General features: G+C 36.0%; 1 long non-coding RNA gene across 3 annotated transcripts in view; it reads right to left on the bottom strand.

Annotated features, from left to right (window-relative positions):
• Positions 1-23,920, bottom strand: part of LOC111560501 — a 46,749-nt gene that overhangs the window by 18,245 nt on the left and 4,584 nt on the right. For 2 of the 3 annotated variants that reach the window (XR_006598069.1, XR_006598067.1), the window contains exons 3-4: positions 1,882-1,965; positions 1,029-1,100 (exon numbers count right to left, since the gene is read on the bottom strand). This is a non-coding gene — a long non-coding RNA (uncharacterized LOC111560501). The remainder of the gene's footprint in view (positions 1-1,028; positions 1,101-1,881; positions 1,966-23,920) is intronic. The other variant, XR_006598068.1, reaches the window with a different exon arrangement.

Genomic DNA, 23,920 nt, shown 5'->3' on the forward strand with positions numbered 1-23,920 from the left:
TTGTAAGAGAATAGATTTCTATTGTTTACAGCTGTCTTTCTATTCATTATCTTTTTTCAGAAATAGAAGCAAAAGGAATCTACACTACTCAAGGACTATTGCTATCATGGGATTAGTCTGGAGTTCAGAAACACCAGCTTCCTTATGCTGAATTAAGGCAAGAAGTAGCTTGTTACTTTGATCAAAAGTTTCTTAGCTGAGACAATATTTAGGTTGTATGCATCAAAACTTAGAGTTAAATTTGATAAAGTCTGTTTTAGACAAGCAAGACACATTAAAAATATACATATATAGAAGCTTAAAAATGGTATCAGTTTTCCACATGGAGGTGACTATTTTGAATATAGTTTGTTTTCAATCTAAGTAGTTGCCAATATTCTCAGTTATAAATTCCACATTTTAGGTCATTCAACACAAAGTTAACAGATTGGGGAAAAAAAGGTGAAATATTTTCCATTACAATTATTTCCAAAAGACAAGACTGTTAGCATCACAATTGAGATTTTTCATGTCTCTCAGGATATATCACACATCTGGGTAATACAAAAGATCTAGATTTCTTGATCACCCTAACTAATTTTCATTTATTCATTAATTCAACAAATATTTATCGTGCTGCTACTATGTGGTAGGCATATGCTAGGCACTAGAAATCCAAAATTGAGAAGGTAAATATGGTCTCTGCCCTCATGGAGTTTGCAGGTTAGTGGATTACTCAGGATTATCTAGACCAACCTATTGCATGTACCATTTGCAAATGGAAAAAAGTAGATAATCAGGTAGCCTCTGGATGAAGATCTGAGGGGATTTCCTATAAAATAAAGCATTAGGGCCTTATGATTTGAAGTTTAAACACCGATATGATTTCTCTTGGACTCTCTAGTTTTATTTTATACCACTATTTTATTGTATTATTACAAAAATAATTTTTATATTTAATAAATTTGTATTAATACAAATAATAAATTTTATTTGTATTATTTTACAGATGCTATTACTTTTGTCACATCCATGAATAAAAAACTTACTTCTTTTAGCCATATTTTCTGTGAGCATGTTTCTTTTGATTTTCGGTTACTCCACATTAGATGCCTTCTTTTCTGAAGGCAGAAACAGAAGCAGGGAGTTAGATGGACTGAAGCAGCGTGCTATCAAGGGAGTAGCATATAACAACTGGGTGGTTTGGAAACAGTTTTCTTGAGCTTCCTAGGCTAAGTCAAAATAATGAGACGTCTGGAGAGATGTTTCTAGGCCCTGATCATATTTTAGTCAGGCCTAAAATATATCTCATTCTAATTCTCACTGTCTTTCTAAACAAACATCACGATGTTAAAATAACAAAAAGAAAATATTGGCAATTTATGAAATTCTTAGTAGCAAAACTGAATATAGAAACTAAGTTAAACAAGGCTCTATCTTACCTACTGTTCTTCATAAACTCCCTCTGAGGGATACTAAGTGGTTAGCAGCCTCCAGAGGAGACTCTCTTGCCAAAGAGCTGTGTGAGATGCCAAGAGCACTGGAATCAGACCAACTCCAACTTCCTTTGACAATGGGCAGTTCCCAAGCCTAGCTCTCTCACCAAACCATTATTGGGGATGCCCTTTCTTCTTGGCCTCTGAATTTCATTTCTATTTTTTTAATTTTATTTATTATTTATTTTGAGAGAGAGAGAGAGAGAGAGTACAAGCAGGGGAGGGCCAGACAGAGAGGGAGAGAGAGGGAGAATCCCAAGCAGGCAGAGCACTGACAGCACAGAGCAGGAATGCAATTCACGAACTGTGAGATCATGACCTGAGCCGAAACCAAGAGTCAGATGCTTAACTGATTGAGCCACCCAGGAGCCCCTGAATTTCACAATTCTTAAAAATTATGTCTTACCTTGTTTACTTTTTCAATTCATTTTACCTTTTATTGTTTCAGATCCCCTCATTTCTCCTTATTCTTCTCTTATTTGAGGATGTCCTGGAACAAAGTTTTGGGTTTTTTTGTTTTGTTTTTTTTTTTTCATGTGGAACCTGCTGGGAGTTAAATCAACAAGGATCTCTCATCTATACTTAATTTTCCTCACAGCAGGTGCTATGGTACAGCAGTAATTCTAGACAGAAGTGTATGAGGTTTTGTTGCTGCTGCCATGCTAGTTACCAGAAAATCAATAAATGATTAGAACACCTAACACAGTGAATGATTCCAGTAGCATTGAAATAATGATGTAAGAAATCACTTAAAATTCATACATGCACTTGTTCTTTGGCTGTCAAGGTTTCAAATTTAACATGCATAGTGTCTAACCAGTTTCTGAATATAGTTTAAAAGTTTTAAGGTTGACTTTTTTGTTCCATGCTTTGCAATACACATTTAGAGAAAGAGAAAACACTATTTAGAATGTTTGGCAACCAATATAATCAGGTAAAAACTAAAGAAATTCAGTAAGACTTATTTGTCCAGTATTTGTTCGTGTAAATAAATTCTCTGGATAGCTAATGTTTACTCTTTCTAGCATAAAAACTTTAAAACTTGTAATCACTTCAACTGCAACAAAATCTCTCAAAGCTCCTAAACATAATCCCTTTCTTCTTAAAATAAAAATATTAAATAGAATTTCATATTTTTCTTGATGCAAGAATTAGTCATTTGCCCTTGCTCTTAATATGCCTTTGGTTGTAACTGTTTTTTACAGCTTTTCCATCTTCCCATACCTGACAGAAAATGCCACACTTCATAAGATGAAAATAGCTCAAATTCTCATGTGCACATCCATGCACTCAACACTGATCATTATTAGTCCTTCTCTTGTTCATCTTCCTCTCCTCTTTGCAAAATCTAAACTTTTACCCATGTCCTCAAGTTTCCAATTCCCATACTCAATCTCACCTCCTTCAGCTTTCCTATTACATTGATACAATTGAAACACAAATCAGTCAAGGTCTTCTCCCTGCTTAATTCATATTTCAACCTCAGCTTCCTTTCCTCAGGGGATGAATGGGCCCTCTTCCTCCAACTTTTCTCTATTCTTCTGGTTTATTTCCCCTGACTCTTCCATCTAAATCTGTTTTTGATATTGACCTATAAACATAATTAAGTCTAGCCCATCTTAACAAAAAAATGAAATGAAACAAAACAAAAACTCCCATTGATGCTCTACCCAATTTCAGATTCTATTGTTGTTCATACGGATTCTCACTCACAATGGCTTGTTTCTTAAATGTTTTCTAATTCTGAATTGTAAATTCAGTTAGTCTAAATCTATGGAAATAATGATGGGATCAGAATTAAATGCAGACTTTTCTGGAGAATAGTTTTATTTGCTTCTGCCAGATACCCATGACCACATAATTCTAATTTCTAGGATTGGGATTACATAAATCTGAATAACAATTCCACAAGAGGTCAGTGTTGTATTCAGGAATTCTTAAGAAATTCGTTCTCTTTTGCCCTCCCTTGCCGGAACCAAGAATGAAGAAATGACCTTGTCACATATCTTTGCTGATGGGAAGATTTTTTTTTCTAGATTATCTTTTTTACCAAGAAAATATCCATTTGAAGGAACTGACTACTGGAATCACTTCATCACGAAAACACAAGCCTCTTTTATCAGAAAATACCTTTATGAGGCCACAAATCCAGTGTTGGCTTACCCCACTAGATTCCTGCTTTTTCTTTATTTTTGGACAATGAGGAATTCCCTTATAAACCTTAAAAGGTTTTAAATTACATCTAGCACATTTTGTAGTAGAGTTCTCCATAGCTCTAGAAGCAAAAATTCCCAAGTTTCTCTAGCAGTAAGATTAAAGTCCTATCCATCAAGGTAATGTCAGACTGAATCACTGTGATTACAGGAAGATCCAAAGTAACAAGTTTTCTATACCTACAAAATAAAACATTTATAACTTATTTATAACTTATAACTTTAATTTAGTCCCAATTTCATTCCCTTTATATTAACCAAACAGACAAAAACAAAAATCGACCTTGCAGAACCAACTATGAGAATTATATTTAACACAATTTCCATTTCAAAAAGATGAAAGAAAAATAGCCTTAAAAATTTAGGCAAACTGCCTAAGGTCATACAGCCATTAAGAGATAAATCTAGCAGGCAAACCCAGAGGTCTCTTTTTTAAAAACCCACAATAAAGAACAAATTATATCCTCCAATAATGTAGTTACTGAGTAGACACTATAAGATAACTGTATTTAGAATAAAAATAAAAGATATATAAAAGGAATCTAAGGCATACCAAAAGAAGTCTCTATAGAAAAGGACAGGCAAACTTTAGAAAGAATAAAATAGAACTTATATAACTGAAAAGGCTAGTAATTCCTCCTGACTTTCATTTCTGGTAATTATAGCAAATTAAAACAGATCAACCCTCATGCTAAGAATAACTATTAAAGCTGGCAAAATATTTTTTTAATCTACTTGATTCCATTTGAAATTTAAAGAGGCAAGGATAAATTAGAAGACCAAGATCTAGGGGATAAAATTAAGAAGACAGAAGAGCTTTGTATCTGGGGTCACTTTTCCTTAACGTATATGCTTATACCAGAAAAAGCATCTGAGAAAATCAGGAACTTAGTAGGATTTTGAACAGATTCATGGTATCAAGGGACAAGAATTGGAGTTCACTGCATACTCAAAATACAGGTCATGGCAAACACCCTGGACTTGGGTTTGGGTCCACACAGAAATACACCCTAGGAATGTGAGTCCATCATTAAAAGACAGGCTTTTAATAAGCACTAGCTCCCAGATAAGAATCATCACAAACTGTTATTGAAGTAAGATGATCTGAAAAAAAAAAAAAGATGATCTGGAATTTGTAGCCATGTACCAGAAGAAAATATGAATCCTCTCTGATGGAAAATAACATCATCATACCCTAAATTAGCCGTATTGCATTGGGTTAAATGTGCTGTTTACATTAAAAAAATAAACAAGATACAGGGAGACAAGACAACATGATCACAACAAGGATAAAAACAGGTAACAGAAACCAACAAACCCAAAATCCAAATAACAGAATTATTGGAAATGGATTTTAATATTTTTAAGGAAATAAAATATAAAATTGATAATATTGGCAGATAAGTAGAAATTATAAAAAAGAATCAAATGAAATCACATTAAACTAGAACTATAGAGAGGATTAACAGGGCAGGGTCAAGATGGCAGAGCAGCATGGAAATTCTCCATTTTTTTCATCCCTGAAATGCAGCTAGATCAGCATCAAAGCATTTTGCACACCAAGAATATTGATGTGAGGACTAACAAAACAATCTGCATAAGCTGAAACACAGAACTTGGCACAAATTCACCCAAAAAGAAAGAACAGAAAGAAATGACAGCCAGGGACTTAATCAACACAGATATAAGCAAGATGTCTGAACCAGAATTTAGAGTCATGACAACAAGAATCATAGCTGGGGTTGAAAAAAGCTATGGACATAAAAGAAGTAAAATCTGTGGACATAAAAGAAGTAAAATCTAGTCAGGATGAAATTAAAAATGCAGTAACTGGGGCGCCTGGGTGGCGCAGTCAGTTAAGCGTCCGACTTCAGCCAGGTCACGATCTCACGGTCCGTGAGTTCGAGCCCTGCGTCAGGCTCTGGGCTGATGGCTCGGAGCCTGGAGCCTGTTTCCGATTCTGTGTCTCCCTCTCTGTCTGGCCCTCCCCCGTTCATGCTCTGTCTCTCTCTGTCCCAAAAATTAAAAAAATTAAAAAAAAAACGTTGAAAAAAAAATTTTTAAAAAATGCAGTAACTGAGAAGCAATCTCTAATGGATGCCACAGCAACAAGGATGGATGAAGAATAGCAGCGAATCAGCAATATAGAAAACAAACTTAGGGAGAATAATGAAGCAGGAAAAAAAAAAGAGGGAAACTAAGGCAACAGAGCATGACATAAGAATTAGAGAACTCAGTGACTCATTCAAAAGGAACAACATCTGAATCATAAGGGTCCCAGAAGATGAAGAGAGAGAAAAAGGGGTAGAAGGTTATGTGAGCAAATCATAGCAGAAAACTTTACTAACCTGGGGAAAGACACAAACATCAAAATCCAGGAAGCACAGAGAACACCAGTCAGATTCAACGAAAACTGATCATCAACAAGGCATATCACAGTCAAATTCACAAAATATACAGACAAGGAAAGAATTATGAAAGCAGCAAGGGAAAAAAAAGTCCTTAACCTATGAGGGAAGAAAGATCAGGTTCACAGCAGACCCATCCACAGAAACTTGGCACACCAGAAAGGAGTGGCAGGATATATTCAATGTGTTGAATCAGAAAAATATGCAGCCAAGAATTCTTTATCCAGCAAGGCTGTCATTCAAAATAGAAGGAGAGATTAAAAGTTTCCCAGACAAACAAAATTAAAGGAGTTCATAACCACTAAATCAGCCCTGCAAGAAATTTTAAGGGGGACTCTCTGAGGGGAGAAAAGATGAAACAAAACAAAAAAAGAACAAAAGCAACAAAAACTAGGAAGGACCAGAGAAACATCACCAGAAACTCCAGCTCTACAGGCAACATAATGGCAATAAATTCATATCTTTCAGTTCTTGTTCTAAATGTCAATGTCAATGGACTAAACCATCCAATCAAAAGACATAGGGTAACAAAATGGATAAGAAAACAAGATCCATCTATATGCTGTTTGCAAGAAATCCATTTTAGACCTAAAGACAACTTCAGATTGAAAGTAAGGGGATGGAGAACAATCTATCATGCTAATGGTCAACAAAAGAAAGATGGAGTAGCCATACGTATATCAGACAATCTAGATTTTAAAGTAAAGACTGTAACAAGAGATGAAGAAGGGCATTATATCATAATTAAGGGGTCTATCCACCAAGAAGATGTAACAATTGTAAACGTTTATGCCCCCAACATGAAAGAACCTAAATATATAAATCAATTAATCACAAACATAAAGAATCTCACCTCCAGCAATGGACAGATCATCTAAACAGAATGTCAACAAGGAAACAATGGCTTTAAATGACACACTGGACTGGAAGGACTTAACAGATACATTCAGGACATTTCATCCTAAAGCAGCAGACTGCACATTCTTCTCAAGTGTATGTGGAACATTCTCCAGAATAGATTACATACTGGGACACAAATCAGCCCTCAGCAAGTACAAAAAGATGGAGGTCACACCATGCATATTTTCAGACCACAATGCTACGAAACTCAAAATCAACCACAAGAAAAATCTGGAAAGGCAACAAATACTTGGAGACTAAAGAACATCCTACTAAAGAATGGATAGGTTAACTAAGAAGTTAAAGAGGAAATTAAAAAGCACATGGACACCAATGAAAATGAGAAGATCACAGCCCAAAACCTCTGGGATACAGTAAAGGTGGTCATAAGAGGGAAGTATATAGCAATCCAGGCCTTCCTATAGAAGGAAGAAAGGTCTCAGATATACAACCTAACCTTACACCTTCAAGAACTGGAAAAAGATCAATGAAACCAAAAGCTGCTTCTTTGAAAGAATTAACAAAATCAATAAACCACTAGGCAGTTTGATCAAAAAGAAAAAGGAAAGGACCCAAATAAATAAAATCAAGAATGAAAGAGGAGAGATCACAACCAACACAGCAGAAATACAAACAATAATAAGGGAATATTATGAGCAACTGTATGCCAATAAATTGGGCAATCTGGAAGAAATGGACAAATTCCTAGAAACATACACTATCAAAACTGAAACAGGAAGAAATAGAATATTTGAACAGATCCATAACAAGTAAAGAAATTGAATTAATAATAAAAAATCTCCCCAAAAAACAGGAGTCCAGGGTAGGATAGCTTTCCACAGGAATTCTATCAAACATCTAAAGAATAGTTAACACCTATTCTTTTGAAGCTATTTCAAAACATAGAAATGGAAGGAAAACTTGAAAACTCATTCTGAGGCCAGCGTTATCTTGATTCCAAAACCAAAGACCCCACTAAAAAGGAAAACTACAGACCAATTTCCCTTATAAACATGGATGCAAAAATCCTCAACAAGATATTAGCCAACCAGATCCAACAACACATTAAAAAAATTATTCACCATGACCAATTGGGATTTACACCTGGGATGCAGGCTGGTTCAATATCCACAAATCAATCAATGTGATACGTCACATTAGTTAAAGGAAGGACAAGAACTGTATGATCTTCTCAATGGATGCAGAGAAAGCATCCAACAAAATACAGCATCCTTTCTTGATAAAAACACTCAAGAAACTAGGGATAGAATGATCATACCTCAAGATCATAAAAGCCATATATGAGTAATCTACTGCTAATATCATCATCAATAGGGAAAAGTGAGTGTTTTCCCCCTAAGTTCAGGAACATGGCAGGGATGTCTACTCTTGACACTAATATTCAAATGAATATTCACTGATATTCAATCCAATACTGATAGTATTGGAAGTCCTAGCCTTAGCACTCAGAAAACACAAAGTAATAAAAGGCATTCAAATCAGCAAGGAAGAAGTCAAACTTTCACTCTTCGTAGACAACATGATACTCTATATGGAAAACCCAAAATATCCCACCAAAATACTGCTAGAACTGATCCAGGAATTCAGCAAAGTCACAGCATATAAAATCAATGCACAGGAATTGGTTGCATTCCTATACACCAATAATGAAGCAACAGAAAGAGAAATCAAGGAATCTATCCCATTTTTATCAAAAAACATAAAATACCTAGGAATAAATCTAACCAAAGAGGAGAAAAATCTATACACTGAAAACTATACAAAGCTTATGAAAGAAATTGAAGAAGACACCAAAAAATGGAAAAAGATTCCATGCTTATGGATTAGAAGAACAAATATTGTTAAAATGTCAATGCTACCCAAAGCAATCTACGTATTTAATGCAATCCCTATCAAGATAACACCAGCATTCTTCACAGAGCTAGAAGAAACTATCCTCTAACTTGTATGGAACCAGAAAATATCTCCAATAGTAAAAGCAATTCTGAAAAAGAAAACCAGGGGCGCCTGGGTGGCTCAGTTGGTTAAGTGTCCAACTTCGGCTCAGGTCATGATCTCACAGCTCAGCCTGGAGCCTGCTTTAGATTCTGTGTCTCCCTCTTTCTCTGCCCTTCCCCCACTCATGCTCTGTCTCTCTCTGTCTCAAAAATAAATAAACATTAAAAAAATCTAAAAAATAAATAAAGAAAAGCAAAGCTGAAGCCATGAAAATCCTGGGCTTCAAGATGTATTACAAAGCTGTAATTGTCACGACAGTATGGTACTGGCACAAGAACACACAGTCGGATCAATGTAACACCATAGAGAACACAGAAATGGACACACAAATGTATGGCCAACTAATCTTTGACAAAGCAAAAGAGAATATACAATGGGGGGCACCTGGGTGGCTCAGTCAGTTAAGCGTCTGACTTCGGCTCAGGTCATGATCTCGCAGTTCATGGGTTCGAGCCCCACATCAGGCTCTGTGCTGACAGCTCAGAGCCTGGAGACTGTTTCAGATTCTGCGTCTCCCTCTCTCTCTCTGACCCTCCCCTGTTCATGTTCTGTCTCTGTCTGTCTCAAAAATCAATAAACATTAAAAAAAATTTAAAAAAAAAGAATATCCAATGGAATAAAAACAGTATCTTCAGCAAATGGTGTTGAGGAAACTGGACAGTGACATGCAGGAGAATGAACCTGGACCACTTTCTTACACCATACACAAAAATAAACTCAAAATGGATAGGGGGTGCCTGGGTGGCTCAGTAGGTTAAGCGCCCGACTTCGGCTTAGGTCATGATCTTATAGTCAATGAGTTCAAGCCCTGTGTCAGGTTCTGTACTGACAGCTCAGAGCCTGGAGCCTGCTTCAGATTCTCTGTCTCCCTCTCTCTCGTCCCCTCCCCCATTCACACTTCTGTCTTTCTCTGTCAAAAATAAAAAACAAAAAAATAAAATTAAAGTTAAAAAATTGATAAAGGGCCTAAAATTAAAACAGGAAGCCATCAAAATCCTAGAGAAGAAAGTACACAAAAACCTCTTTGACCTCAGCCACAGCAACTTCTTACTCAACAGGTCTCCAGGGGCAAGGGAAACAAAAGCAAAAATTAACTATTGGGACATCAAGATAAAAAGCTTCTGCACAGTGAAGGAAACCATCAGCAAAACTAAAAGACAACCAATTGAATGGGAGAAGATATTTTCAAGTGACATATCAGATAAAGGGTTAGTTTCCAAAATCTGTAAAGAATTTATCAAACCCAACACCCAAAAAGCAAATAATCCAGTGAAGAAATGGGCAAAAGCATGAATAGATGCTTTTGCAAAGAAGACATCCAGATGGCTAACAGACAAATGAAAAAATGCTCAACATCACTCATCATCAGGGAAATACAAATCAAAACCACCGCGAGATACCACCTCACACCAGTCAGAATGGCTAACATTAACAACTCAGGCATCAACAGATGTTGGCAAGGATGCAGAGAAAGGGGAACTCTTTTGCATTGCTGGTGGGAATGCAAACTGGTACAGCCACTCTGGAAAACAGTATGGAGGGTCCCCAAAAAAATGAAAACTAGAATTACCCTAGGACTCAGCAATTGCACTACTAGGTATCTATCCAAAGGATACTGGTATGCTGTGACAAAGGGATACATTCACCCCAATGTTTATAGTAGCGATATCAACAATAGCCAAAGTATGGAAATAACCCAAATGTCCATTGACAGATAAATAAAGAAGATGTGGTATGTATATATACCACATATGTGGTATGTGGAGTATTACTTGGTAATCAAAAAGAATGAAATCTTGCCATTTGCAACAATGTGGATGAAACTAGAGGATATTATGCTAAGCAAAATAAGTCAGAGAAAGAATATATCATATGACTTCACTCATATGTGGAATTTAAGATACAAAACAGATGAACAGACACTTGTTGAAATAAGCACTGGGTGTTATACATAGGGATGAATCACTCAATTCTACTCCTGAAATCTTTATTGCACTATATGCTAACTAACTTGGATGTAGATTTAAAAATAAAAATAAATAATAATGAAAAAAGAATCAAATGAAAATTCTAGATATGAAAAATGTAATGACTGAATATTAATAACTCAATATATGGGCTTATAGTAAATTAGTCACAGATAAAAAAAGAATAAGTCACCTGGAAAATATGTAGAAGAAAATGTACAGAATTAAGTAGAGAAACAAAAGGAAGGAAAATAAAGAAAATTACAAAGGAGATTCAAAGGGGATACAGCAAAAGTTTGAACAGATGTGTAACCGAAGTCTCAGAAAAAGAAGAGAGAAAAATGGGACAGAAAAATAGTTGAAGAGAGTATGGCTATGGATTTTTAAAAACTTACAAAAGAGATCAAGCCATAGATTCAGGTAGCATTAGAAAACCCAAAAGTGATAAATACAAAGAAAGCTACACATAAGCACATCATAGTAAAATCAATGAAAACCAAAGAAAAACAACAAAATCATAAAATTGGTTACAAGAAAGGCAAACAGACTAGGTTGATGGGATCCATAATAAAACTCATCATTGACTTCTCAATAAAAGCAATAGCAGCCAGAACACAATAAATTGTATTTTTTAAAGGGCCAAAAGAAACTAACTGTCATCCTAAAATTCTATAATGGAAAAATTAAAAGAATGTAACCCTGATCAGAACAGGAGGCTTCTGGGTACTGACAAAACTTACTGACCTACGTGGTAGTTATAGGGTATGTTTGGTATGTTTATTTTGTAATGATTCATTGAGATTTAGCCTTACAATGTATGCACTTTACATAGATGAGTTAAACAGAAAGGATTCATCAACTTGATATAGAATTAAGCAAACTACCCAGAGAACAGAATAAGGAAATAAAGAGATGGATATAGTGAAGTTTAGAGACAGAGAGGATAGAACATCCAGTTGAAGTTACAAAGGAAAGAACTGAAAAATAAGGAGAAGCCAGAAGCCTCTTCAACATGCTGAAGGAAATAACGGTCAACCTACAATTATATACCATGATAATTTATCTATCAAAAAGAATGAAATAAAAACATTTGCATTCATTCATTCACATATTTTTTTCCAACAATTGTTATTGGGCACTTACATTATCTAGACATGGCAACATAGTATTAATGAAAATAAAGTTCCTGCTCTCATACTTCAGAAGTCTGAAATGAAGTGCATGGGAAAAAATAAAGATGTCAGCAGGTCTAGTTCCTTCTGGAGTCTCAAGGGGAATTCTATGCCTTGCCCCTTTAGCTTTCGGAGGCTGCTGGCATTCATTGACTTATAACAGCATCACTCCACTCTTTGCTCTCTCTCTCCCTAAGTCCTCCTGTAACCCTTTTATAAGGACCCTTGCAATTAGATCAGGCCTACTCAGGTAATCAAGGATAGTCTTTTCATCTCAATAGCCTTAACTTAATCACACCTGCCTTTATCATACAAGGTAACACATGTTCTGAGGATTAAGATGTGGCCATCATTATGGGGGCACTATTCAGCTTACCACAATATATATTAATTTCTCCTGGATTTTACCTTGGAGTGAAATTGTTGGTGTATAAGCTATTAAGTATGATAAGGATTAGTAGATAAGCCAATCAGTTCTTCTAAATTGTTGTATCTACTTACACATCCACCAGCTATGTTTCAATGCTTGATACTGTCATTCTTCTTAGTTTTAGCTGTTCTGGGGGATGTATATTGTTATTTCATTATCTTAGTTTTCATTATATTTAGTTTTCATTTAATTTCCCTTCTAATTAATGAAGTTGCACATTTCAAATGTTTAATGGTAATTTAGATACTTTCTTTTGTGAGGCACCTATCAGGTCTTTTGCTCATTTTCCTGTTAGATTGTAGTATTTTTCTTACTTGTTTGTAGAAGTCCTTTATATTTCTTGCATATAAAGTCTGTGTCAGATATATACGTCAAAAAATATTTTCTACCACTCTGCATCTTTAATATCTATTGTGATCTTTTGGTGAAAGTTTTTAATATACTTCATGTCACGTTTTTCCTTTTTAGTTAGTATTTTTAGGGGTAATGTATAAAAAAATTTTTGGCTACTCCAAAAATGCAAAAAATTTCCTTATGTTTTCTCTTACAAACCAACATTTTCAAAATATTCCTCTAGCTGCTATGTGGGCATTAGTCTTAAATTGTATCAATTAGGAAATTGCTAGTATAGACTCTACTCCTCAAAGATATCAGTACCAAAGTCTCAGTAATCCTCCTGGATTTACTTTAGACTCAGTAGCTGTTGAAATTCTTGCTACCACTTTCACATGACAGGCATTAAAATGCAGGAAGAGGCAACAGGAAATGAGTGTTCTTCCCAGATTTATCAGCTCCTTCAAAAGAGAGCTTTCCTCAAGGCTTTACCCAGAGACAATTCTGACATCCCCTCAACCACTTCATTTGCAAGAGAGGTGAGGAATTGTCATTTTTTAGCTCATTACTATGTCATTCTACTATAATAGGATACGAGTTTTAACAAAAGAGAAGAGAATGGATCTTTGGGAGGTAATTAGCAATATTTACTGAGAGGACGAGCAGAAGCAGTGTGATCAGGTAGCAAGCTGTTCCCATCACCTGTTTGAAGAAGACTAGAATGATGGTGGTCAAAGTTGTAAAAGTGGTCAGATTCTGCAGCCATTTTGAAGATCTAATGGGATTTTCTGATGAACAAATAAAGACTATAACAGTTTTACTACCAATAGCTATTTGCAGAAAGTATTACAAATGGATCTACTTCATAATGAAGGAATTTGAAACAAGAAAGAAGGAACATATGAAAGGTGAAACTCAGAAGAAAAACAAGTGTTATACCTTTGACTAATGTGAAGAATAAAATAATGGAATAAAGTTTAAAAATTATATGTGGAAAAAAATTAAAGCTTTCTAAGGTACTTATATTATTCAAGAAGAGGGCAGATCAAGGATATTAGAGCAGAGAGGAAGGAGAAAATTACATTGCCAGGGATAAAGAGAGGAAAGGGTCTTTCAAAAAGACAAACTATTGGGTGCAAATACTCAGAGATCTTCAGTAATCCTGTGGGTTTTGAGAAGGACAACAATGTGGCATGTTGGTGGATCCCAGCCTTCATTAAGGGTGCTGAGGATATCAGGATACCGCTGGGACAGTAAGTTGGGACAGATTGTGTAGGGTTATTTCAGGAGATTTTTAGGAGTCTGTATGTACTTCATTACTTTGATGAAATCAGAGCCATTAAGTGTTTTTAAAAGCACGTGTGGCCTGAACTACACTTTTAATATGATTATGTTTTTAATATAAATATGTTGTAGAAATGTAAACTGAAATCAGCAAAACAGATAAATGACTATTGTAATAATCAACATAGGACAATTTAGTATTTTACCTCAAGGCACCGTGCTATATACATATGTGGGTACAAAAATGAATGACATTGTCACTAAACCCAGGAAACTTATAAAACAGGTTGCTGTTGTTCGTAAAGAGAATTGAAACAGGTGAAGGATTAGAGTCAGAGATTAGAGGCCAAGAATCTTTAGAGTTCATTCATTTGTGGAATTTGAGAAACACAACAGATGAACATAGGGGAAGGGAAGGAAAAATAAGATAAAAACAGAGAGGGAGACAAACCATAAGAGACGCTTAAATACAGAGAGTAAATGGATGGTTGCTGGAGGGAAGGGAAGGTATGGGTTAAATGGGTGATGGGCATTAAGAAGGGCACTTTTTGGGATGAGCACTGAGTGTCATATGTAAGAGATGAATTACTAGGTTCTACTCCTGAAGCCAAGACTGTACTCTATGTTAACTAACTTGAATTTAAGTTTAAAAAAAGAAAGAAAACTTCAACTCAAAAAAAAATCTCTGAGGTTCAAGAAATGCTAGAAGATGCCCCCAGTGGTTGGGTTTTCTGCACCTTCTAGCCTCTCCCCAGCACGTGCGCACACACACACAGTGTCCCTTTCCATTGTTTCATTTGTGTGTTGTTGAACAAACGTCCTTAGGAAGAAAAAACACTTGGGTTTAGAACATGACTTTATGCTGTATGCTTAGAGAATTTCATATTTGTTTAAGATAACATATCAAATTTCTGAAACAAGCTAAATAAATAATTAGTAATACTTTAAGGACTTCTAAACATGTTTCTTTTTCATGTTGTTTTCTCTACCAAATTACTCAAACAGAAGTAAAATGTGTGAAGCCTCCATATGGTTATTGTGGCTTTTCACGATACAGCTATAGGGTTGAATCTCAATTTTGCCTCTAATGTTGGAATCATGGTCTCAAATAGAACCACTTACTGAATCTTTTTGCTCATATCCTAATCTCTTCTGGCACGTATATTTGCTTGAAAGATGAATGTCTCATATTGCAAGGAGCACAGATGTGCCTCTCTTTCTCAGCCATAATGATAAAAAAACTCCAGTAAGCAACTATTTTGTGAATGGGTTTTATGGGATGCCAACTCATAGGTGCAAAACTAATTCATCCTTCTGCTAACAACAAACAGTCACCCAAATTTCCCCCCACCTGCCAGAATAAGTATGATAACACATACAAGATTTTAGATAAACAATGTATTTACCAAGTTCTGAAGCAGTGTTCAGTCATAGCAATTTTTATAGATTTTCGTGAGGAAAATCCATTAGACTTTGCTATGTTGCAGTATATCACAATCTAGAACACTGTACTATTACAGAATTTCAAAGAAGCAATCTTGCTATGAATGTTGTTTTGACCTCAAGAAAAGCAATTGGAAATTTCTTACTTATGAAACATGCATATCTTGAGGAGGTGGGTATTTCATTACTGAACCTGTATTTACTGTCTGATTTTTTTAATCTATAAGTACTTCATGAAGCAAAATAAGCTTTACTGTTTGTTGGTAAAAGATTTTTAAAAATCTGAATGCTTTCTATTATATTTGGGGTTCAGTCTAAAGTCTGGGGTCTCTACCAAATAAAAACATCATAAAATCTTGTGAGGCATTATTGCTTACAAAATGGTCAGTCTTAGGATGCCTGCGTGGCTCAGTCAATTAAACATCTGACTCTTGATTTCAGCTTAGGTCATGATCCCTCAATTGGTGAGTTCAAGCTTCGTGTTGGGCTCTCGGCTGATGGTGCAGAGCCTGCTCAGGATTCTCCCTCTCTCCCTCTCCCTCTGCTCCTTCCCTGTTTGCATTCTCTCTCTCTCTCTCTCTCTCTCTCTCTCTCTCTCTCTCTCTCTCTCTCAAAATAAATAAATAAATAAACTTAAAACATTTTTAAAAATGGATAGTCTTAATTACTTCACCACCTCCAAGATAATTAATGTATAAACATCCCTACTTTTATACTTCATGTCTAAAAGGAAGACATTTTCCTTAGCCCATCTTATTAGTTTTCTCTGGCTGCTCTAAGAAATTACCACAAACTTGGTGGCTTAAAACATAAGAAATGTATTCTTTCCTCATCCAGCTTCTGGTGGCTAAGGCATTCTTCAGCTTGAGGTTATATCCCATTACCTTCTCCCTTTCTGTGTATATGTCTCAAAATTCTCTCTGCCTCTCTTATAAGGACACACATGATTATGGTTAGGACACACTCAGATAATTCAAGATAAACTGTTCCTCTCAAGAGACTTAACTTTAGAGGTGCCTGGGTGACTCAATCAGTTAAGCATCTAACTCTTGATTTTGGCTCAATGATCCTAGGGTCATGCGAGCCCAGGGTCATGGGATCCCAGGGTCATGGGATCGAGCCCAGCATCGGGCTCCATACTCAATGAAGAGAATGCCTCTCTCCCCCAATGTATTTCTGTCCCTCCCCTGCTAATTAAAAAAGAAAAAGAGAGAGAGAGACTTAACTTTATCACATCTTTTGTCATATAAAGTAATATTCATAGTTTCCAGGAAATTGACATGGATATCTTTGGTGCTATTTTTCAAATCACTACATACCATCTATCTGGATTTTACCACATAGTTTTCTGTCACTCTGGGGATTTTCTCCAGAAAATCCTTCTGCCTCCTTCTCCCTTACTCTCCTATCTTTAATTACTTCTCCTTCAATAGTTCTTCTTTTCATCATATACTCATACTGTTAGTTTTCTAGAGCTGCCATAACAAAGTACCACAGAATGGGTGGCTTCAACAACAGAAATTTACTTTCCCACAATTCCAGAAGCCAGAAATCTGAGATCAAAGTGTGGGCAGGCTTGGTTTCTAAGGCTTCTCTTCTTGGCTTGTAGATGGTTGTCTTCTCTCTCTTCTCATATGATCTTCCCTCCATACATTTCTGTGTCCTAATTTTCTTCCTTATAAGGACTCCAGTCATATTGGATTAAGGCCCACCCTAATGAATTCACTGTACTGTAGTTACCTCTTTTAAAACTCTATCTCCGGGGCGCCTGGGTGGCGCAGTCGGTTAAGCGTCCGACTTCAGCCAGGTCACAATCTCGCGGTCCGGGAGTTTGAGCCCCGCGTCAGGCTCTGGGCTGATGATGGCTCAGAGCCTGGAGCCTGTTTCCGATTCCGTGTCTCCCTCCCTCTCTCTGCCCCTCCCCCGTTCATGCTCTGTCTCTCTCTGTCCCAAAAATAAATAAACGTTGAAAAAAAAAATTTTTTTAAATAAATAAATAAAAAAATAAAACTCTATCTCCAAATACAGTCACATTCTGAGGTTCTGGGATTAGGACTTCCACATATAAATTGGTGGGGGGGTGGAATACAATTTACTCCATAACACAGACCATTCTTTCCCATTCTAGAAAAAACAAAAACAAAAATCCTTCCATCTAAAGAAATACTCCCTCAGCTGTATAATACAGTTCCAGCTCTATCAGACATTTACTTCCCATCAAATAGTCTGGGTTTCTCCACATTTCTTGGTCCCCTTGCTATAAGGTAGAACCTTGGGACTAATTTTTGGTAGGCAGCACTACAGGTCTAATGGACCAGTAGAGGCTATACTATGAAAATATGGATCTAAAAAACAAAACTAATTTCATTTTATGTTTTTTTAATTTTTTTTAAACATTTATTTATTTTTGAGACAGAGAGAGACAGAGCATGAGCAGGGGAGGGTCAAAGAGAGAGGGAGACACAGAATCGGAAACAGGCTCCAGGCTCTGAGCCATCAGCCCAGAGCCCGACGCGGGGCTCGAAATCACAGACCGCGAGATCATGACCTGAGCCGAAGTCGGACGCCCAACTGACTGAGCCACCCAGGAGCCCCTAAAAGTAATTTCATTTTATTTTTTTTTAATTTTTTTTTCAACGTTTATTTATTTTTGGGACAGAGAGAGACAGAGCATGAACGGGGGAGGGGCAGAGAGAGAGGGAGACACAGAATCGGAAACAGGCTCCAGGCTCCGAGCCATCAGCCCAGAGCCCGACCCGGGGCTCGAACTCATGGACCGCGAGATCGTGACCTGGCTGAAGTCGGACGCTTAACCGACTGCGCCACCCAGGCGCCCCAGTAATTTCATTTTAGAGTCACCATCTTATAAGACTGACAACAAATGGATGATAATGCTTGTTTCAAAGAAAGCAGTTTCTGTGATACTCTGAGTTGCGTGTTGTCTCATCCTCAGCTTTCGTCAATGGAGGCTATGAACAAACAGCTTTAAAAAGTCCATCGTGGCATTTACTGTAGGCAAACTATTTAGTACATCTCCAAAAATCTTTGGTTTCCCTGAGGGTCCCTCTTTACCTTTTGGTGATAATCCTGTAATTGACATATTTGTTTGTTTCATTTTTGTTTTTGTTTTGCTTAAAAGCCATATTTGGGGTGCAAGTTATACAACCAGACTATGAGCTCAGAGGAAGGTAACAACTAGAGCTGTCTTAGCCATTTATGTATCCCCTCTGCCCAGAATAGGTGTTCAGTAAATAAGCATTGAATAAATGAATGAGCCAACTTTACAGAGCTATGTAGCCTGAAAACCTCATTATTTTTCCCCAGATCTTAACTCTCTATTTTTGCTTGTATTTAGGGGTACACTTTCTCTAAATTATGAATACAAATATTGTAAAAGTTGTGAAAATGTCTTTAATAAATATTTAGTTGAATGAATTATCTTGGCTGATTATAGTGTTTCCACAGGCCTGATTCTTTTAAATGATGCAATGCCAAGGACAGCCCTAGCAGGAGACTTGATACATTCATTCTACATCAAGTCAGCAGTCATCACAGAAAAGGTTGAAGCATCAGTTCTGAAAGTGTCAGTAAGGAACTTCTGGTGTCCCTAAAATCTTTCAGAGGTTATGATGTCAAACTATTGTCAAAGTGGTATTACATCATTATTTGTCTTTTTCACGCTTATTTTTTTTCATTGGCATACAGTGAAGTTTTCCAGCAATTACATGATGTGTGATATCGTAACAAACTGAAAAAGTTTCTATTGACCCTGTTAAAAAGAATCCAAAATGAAGGGCACAATCTGAATATACCCCTGGGACCAAACATTTATAGTCACATAATCAAAGTTTAAAACTGCCCTGATTTCCCTGAAATGCCAACTCTAACCTTAAATAAAACTTACATTTCCTTCAAATAAGCATGACTTTACAGCTTCCTAGCCAACCAAGTAAGAAGATATGCAAACAAATCAGCATATAGAGTGCTACTACCATAAACGGAATGTAAGCTTCTAGTAACAAATCACAAAACAATGCACTTCCTCATTCATGCTTTATAAACTGAGCTATAACTACTGAAAGCCATGCTTCCACCAGTTTTAGTTTTGAAGTCTCCCAGCTTATGAATAGTTTGTTTCTCTCTCAATAAAATATATCAAGTGAAATTCTCTGAAATTTCTTTTGACAAGCCAAATGTTAAAAAGACTTGGGAAAACCTAAAGCAAATCCACTCCTCTCACTAAATTTTTTGTTCTACAAGATTAATTTTACAAAAAATACATATTATTTACATTAACACTCATTTTACTACAGTCATTGTTCATAACTATTTTAATTTATTTCCATTTTAACACAATAAATAGATATAACCCATATACATAAGCTCTTTGAGAGATCCTCAAAATGTTTAAGACCACAAGTTTCCTGAAACCAAACAGTAAGAACCACTAGGGAAAGAACGAACTCCCACTTTTAAGAAGCTCCTTCCTGTATGTTGTGGAAAAACAAAACTAAAAACATATGTGTCCCCTTTCACTACCTCCTGGAGTATTAGCTCCAGGAAACATGTATGACATCACAATTAAGCACCATTGTGCAATACAAAAAACTACTCAGTAGAATAAGGGGAATCTGAGTGGTGGCCACACAGATAGACAATTTAGAGATCTATAGATATACCCCCAAAGTATGTTTTCTCTTTTTGTTTCCGTGCAACATTTACTCTAAGTCTAAAACAGAATTCTCTTCTGTCAATTCCTGGCTCCTGAGAAATTAGGATCTATATCTGATTCTCCTGATACAATTCCTCATTCAGAGAAGTATCTGACATACTTCACTGGTGATCCTTATATTTCTGATGCTACTGCCCAGAGGTCTTTTTACATTAGGATATTTCTCAGAAGTATGGCCTTGCTCTGGAATGGGGAATATATTTCATAGCAAGTGCCAACTTTAATATATTGTTAGCAGTTGGCTGGAACATTATTTGAGAAGGATTCTGAGGCATTTCCAGGCTTAGCAAGACAAATGCTGTAATTGATTAGTGGTCTACTCTAGGTCCTAAAAGGAAGAGTGTTAGCTTATGTGCTGTGTATTTGCTGACCAAATGAAATCAATTGGAATTGCTACGGTCAAACAGATATAAGGAAGACATTAAGTGTTTAATCCATGTAAAACTTACACAGGGGTATAGTTACTATGATGATTAATAACAGGTATCAGCAATAGTATTTGTCTCATAAACACAGTCAATCTGCTTAAAACATTAGCACAGATTTTAAGATTCAAAGAAACAAATCAATTTAAGAGAACACAAGAATTGCCGTAAAGATTTGTAATAACGTACACTGTGCATCTATATATCTGAAGACATTTTTACCAATTACTCTTGATTGGAGTACCTTTAGGAGCTTGACCAGAACTTACTTTCTGAAACAATCTCAGAATGGAATTTAAAAGGGTGAATATTAGGTATACCAGCCGTGGCTCTTCACAACTTCCAGATGTTATCACTGCTGCTACTATAAAGTCTTCAATCTCTTTACAACATATATCTTGTTGGTGTAACTAATAATACATGGAGGAAGAAGAGGAGGAGGAGAAAATTGAGAGAGGAGAAGGAGCAAGAGATAAAGAAGAAAGATATTAGACAGAGAAAGACACATCCTATGTTATTTCACATACATGTGGAATCTAAAATAAAACAAACTCATAGATACAGACAACACACTTGTCAGTTGCCAGAGGTTAGGTGTTAGATGTGGGTGAAGTAGGTGAAAGTGGTGAAAAGGTACCAAGAAGAAGAAGAAAGACACAAATCATTCCTGGAGATTTGAGCCAGTGTGACTTTTTGTTTGGGAGGAAACACAGATACTATACATTTCTTTAGAATGTGTCCCTACGACTATTAACTCTACATACCATTCTACACACCAGTACCTTAGCAGTGATACAAACTGCCAATATAGTCCTTTACATCATATTTTGTTGATAAAATAGAAGAATTTTAGCTTCTTTGAGAACAACGTCCAAGCACTGACAAGAACACTAACTTGTTTCTTTCCAAATTGGACTTTTTGTCATTTTGCCTGGCAGTTATACCGTGGAGAAGTGTACTCAGGAAAGTAACTGATGCCTGGAGCTAATACGTCTGGCTCTAAATACAGCACTGTGAAGAAATGGCGGGAGAGGGGGGAAACAAAACCAGAAAAGACTAATATAGAATTTGTTCCCTTGGAAACAAAAGACTACTTAGTGTTTTGGGGAATAAATATATTTGCAGAACAACTTTCACAAAAATGTGGCTCTAAAATGAAATTCTGACAATATAGTCACAACACTAGTGAGGAGTAAGGGGAGCATAAATAGATAAGTAATTTTATAGTTTATAAAGTACATGCATTTGACTCCATAGGCCAGACTACAAAGGTTATGTACCAATGATAAAGTGATGTGAAGCAGAAGGGATGCCAGTTATTGCTTTACTGATAAAGATGAAGGGTCACAATGAACAAAAACTTGCTCCCCCATCCAACAAAACCTACAAATATCAAAAAGAATTTTAAATCTCATTTTGGAAGGAGAATAAAAAGAAAAATATAGGAAAGCAAAAAAATATTCTAAAATAAGTTATTAAATAGCTTTGTAGGATTTTGATAAAGAAAATGGTGATTACTAATGGAACAGCAAGAGTTCTTTAAGAGTAAGTCTTGAAAAGTTTTTTCCAAGACTGATAAATTTCAATTCTGCAATTCCATAAACAAGTTGGCATTCCACCATCTTCCCCTAAACAAAAGGGGAAATATGGTATTTAAGACAATCATATTCAAAGGTATGTGTTAACTCTATAAAACTAATGAATCAGACTTTCAGATGTCCCTAAAGTTCCCTCTAGCTCTAAAATTTTTTGAATCTAGAATCCTAACATACCAGTGTCACCAACTTATCACAGACTATATCCTTGTTTCTTTCGTAATCAATTTTGCTATTAACTAGAATGAAAAAACTTAATTATATTTTAAAAACTTATAGATGGCAGGTGATGGCAGAAATAACAATGTTGAAGGACATTTAATTTTGGAAATAATTTCAACTAGTTAGAACAGTCTGCTCTTCTTGGTACACCCACGGTAAAACACTGGCATATAGTAGATCTCACATACTATTTGTTGAAATAATAAATGAATGAATGGGTCAAAGCTAACAAGGTGAAATTTATCAAATTAAATTTAATTTTTTCAGATACAGAGTTGACTAAACCTAGTTTGATAGCAATTTAGATACAGTTCATTACCAGCTCAATTTAAGCCAAGAGTCCAATTAACAGAAGTATAATATCTAGGGAAATTAATCTGTCATCTGCTCTATTCAGACTGTGTGTAAAATACTAAATTCCTCTGGGCATCACTTTCAAAAGCTAATACTGGGGAACTAGAGTTCAATAAGAGAAGATGGCCAGGATATCTAGAGGTCTGGAAATTGTTTCAGGAGATCTAATGAAGGATCTTAGATGCTAAACTTGGAGAAAGAAAACAGGAGGGACATACTGAATATCTGGAGAGTGGTCATGGGAAAGATATATTAGAGTCATTCTGCTGACTCAAGGAAAGAATACAGAAGTTACAAAGAAATAGATCTTGCTTTAGTATAGGGAAGGAATTTCTGTTAAATCTGTCCCAAAATGAATTAACCTACTTTGCAAAGAAGGGAATACTTCATCACTTCAAGTGGTCACACAAAAAGTACATAATCTGCCAGGGCCTTGCAGAGAAATTATTACTGTGGGTGGATACTAGCATGAATGATCTGAAGAGGCTTTCCTGCCCTAATACGCTGTGATTCTATGGTCCCTGCATAATTGCTGCCTACCTCTTGAACATTATTGTAATCTCTCTTTTCACTGACTTATCTTCTATTCATTTAATACTTGATCAGTTCTTTGTTCTTGCTCCCATTATTCACATTTGTTCCTGAGGTATCCTACAATCTAACTTCCATTGCTATCATAGCAGGAAAAAAAAAATCCCCTCTTAAAAGTCATAACCTCTTTGCTCTAATAGTCAACAGGTTTGCATTTATTTTCATTCTCTTTGACCCCGTAGAGGTATTGTTAACTATTCCACCCTCTATACTTTCTTTGCTTCCCTTATTTCTAGTTCTTCAATTTCATCTTCTTTTTTCTGAACTTTTGGCTTTTCTTTCAACCATAAATCATAGTAGCTTCCAAAGGTATTGATGCTTTCTATGTATAAGATTGAACTGCCATTTTTGATGGTG

The sequence above is a fragment of the Felis catus genome, chromosome B2, assembly GCF_018350175.1.
Source record: "Felis catus isolate Fca126 chromosome B2, F.catus_Fca126_mat1.0, whole genome shotgun sequence".
In the NCBI taxonomy this organism is placed as follows: Eukaryota; Metazoa; Chordata; class Mammalia; order Carnivora; family Felidae; genus Felis; species Felis catus.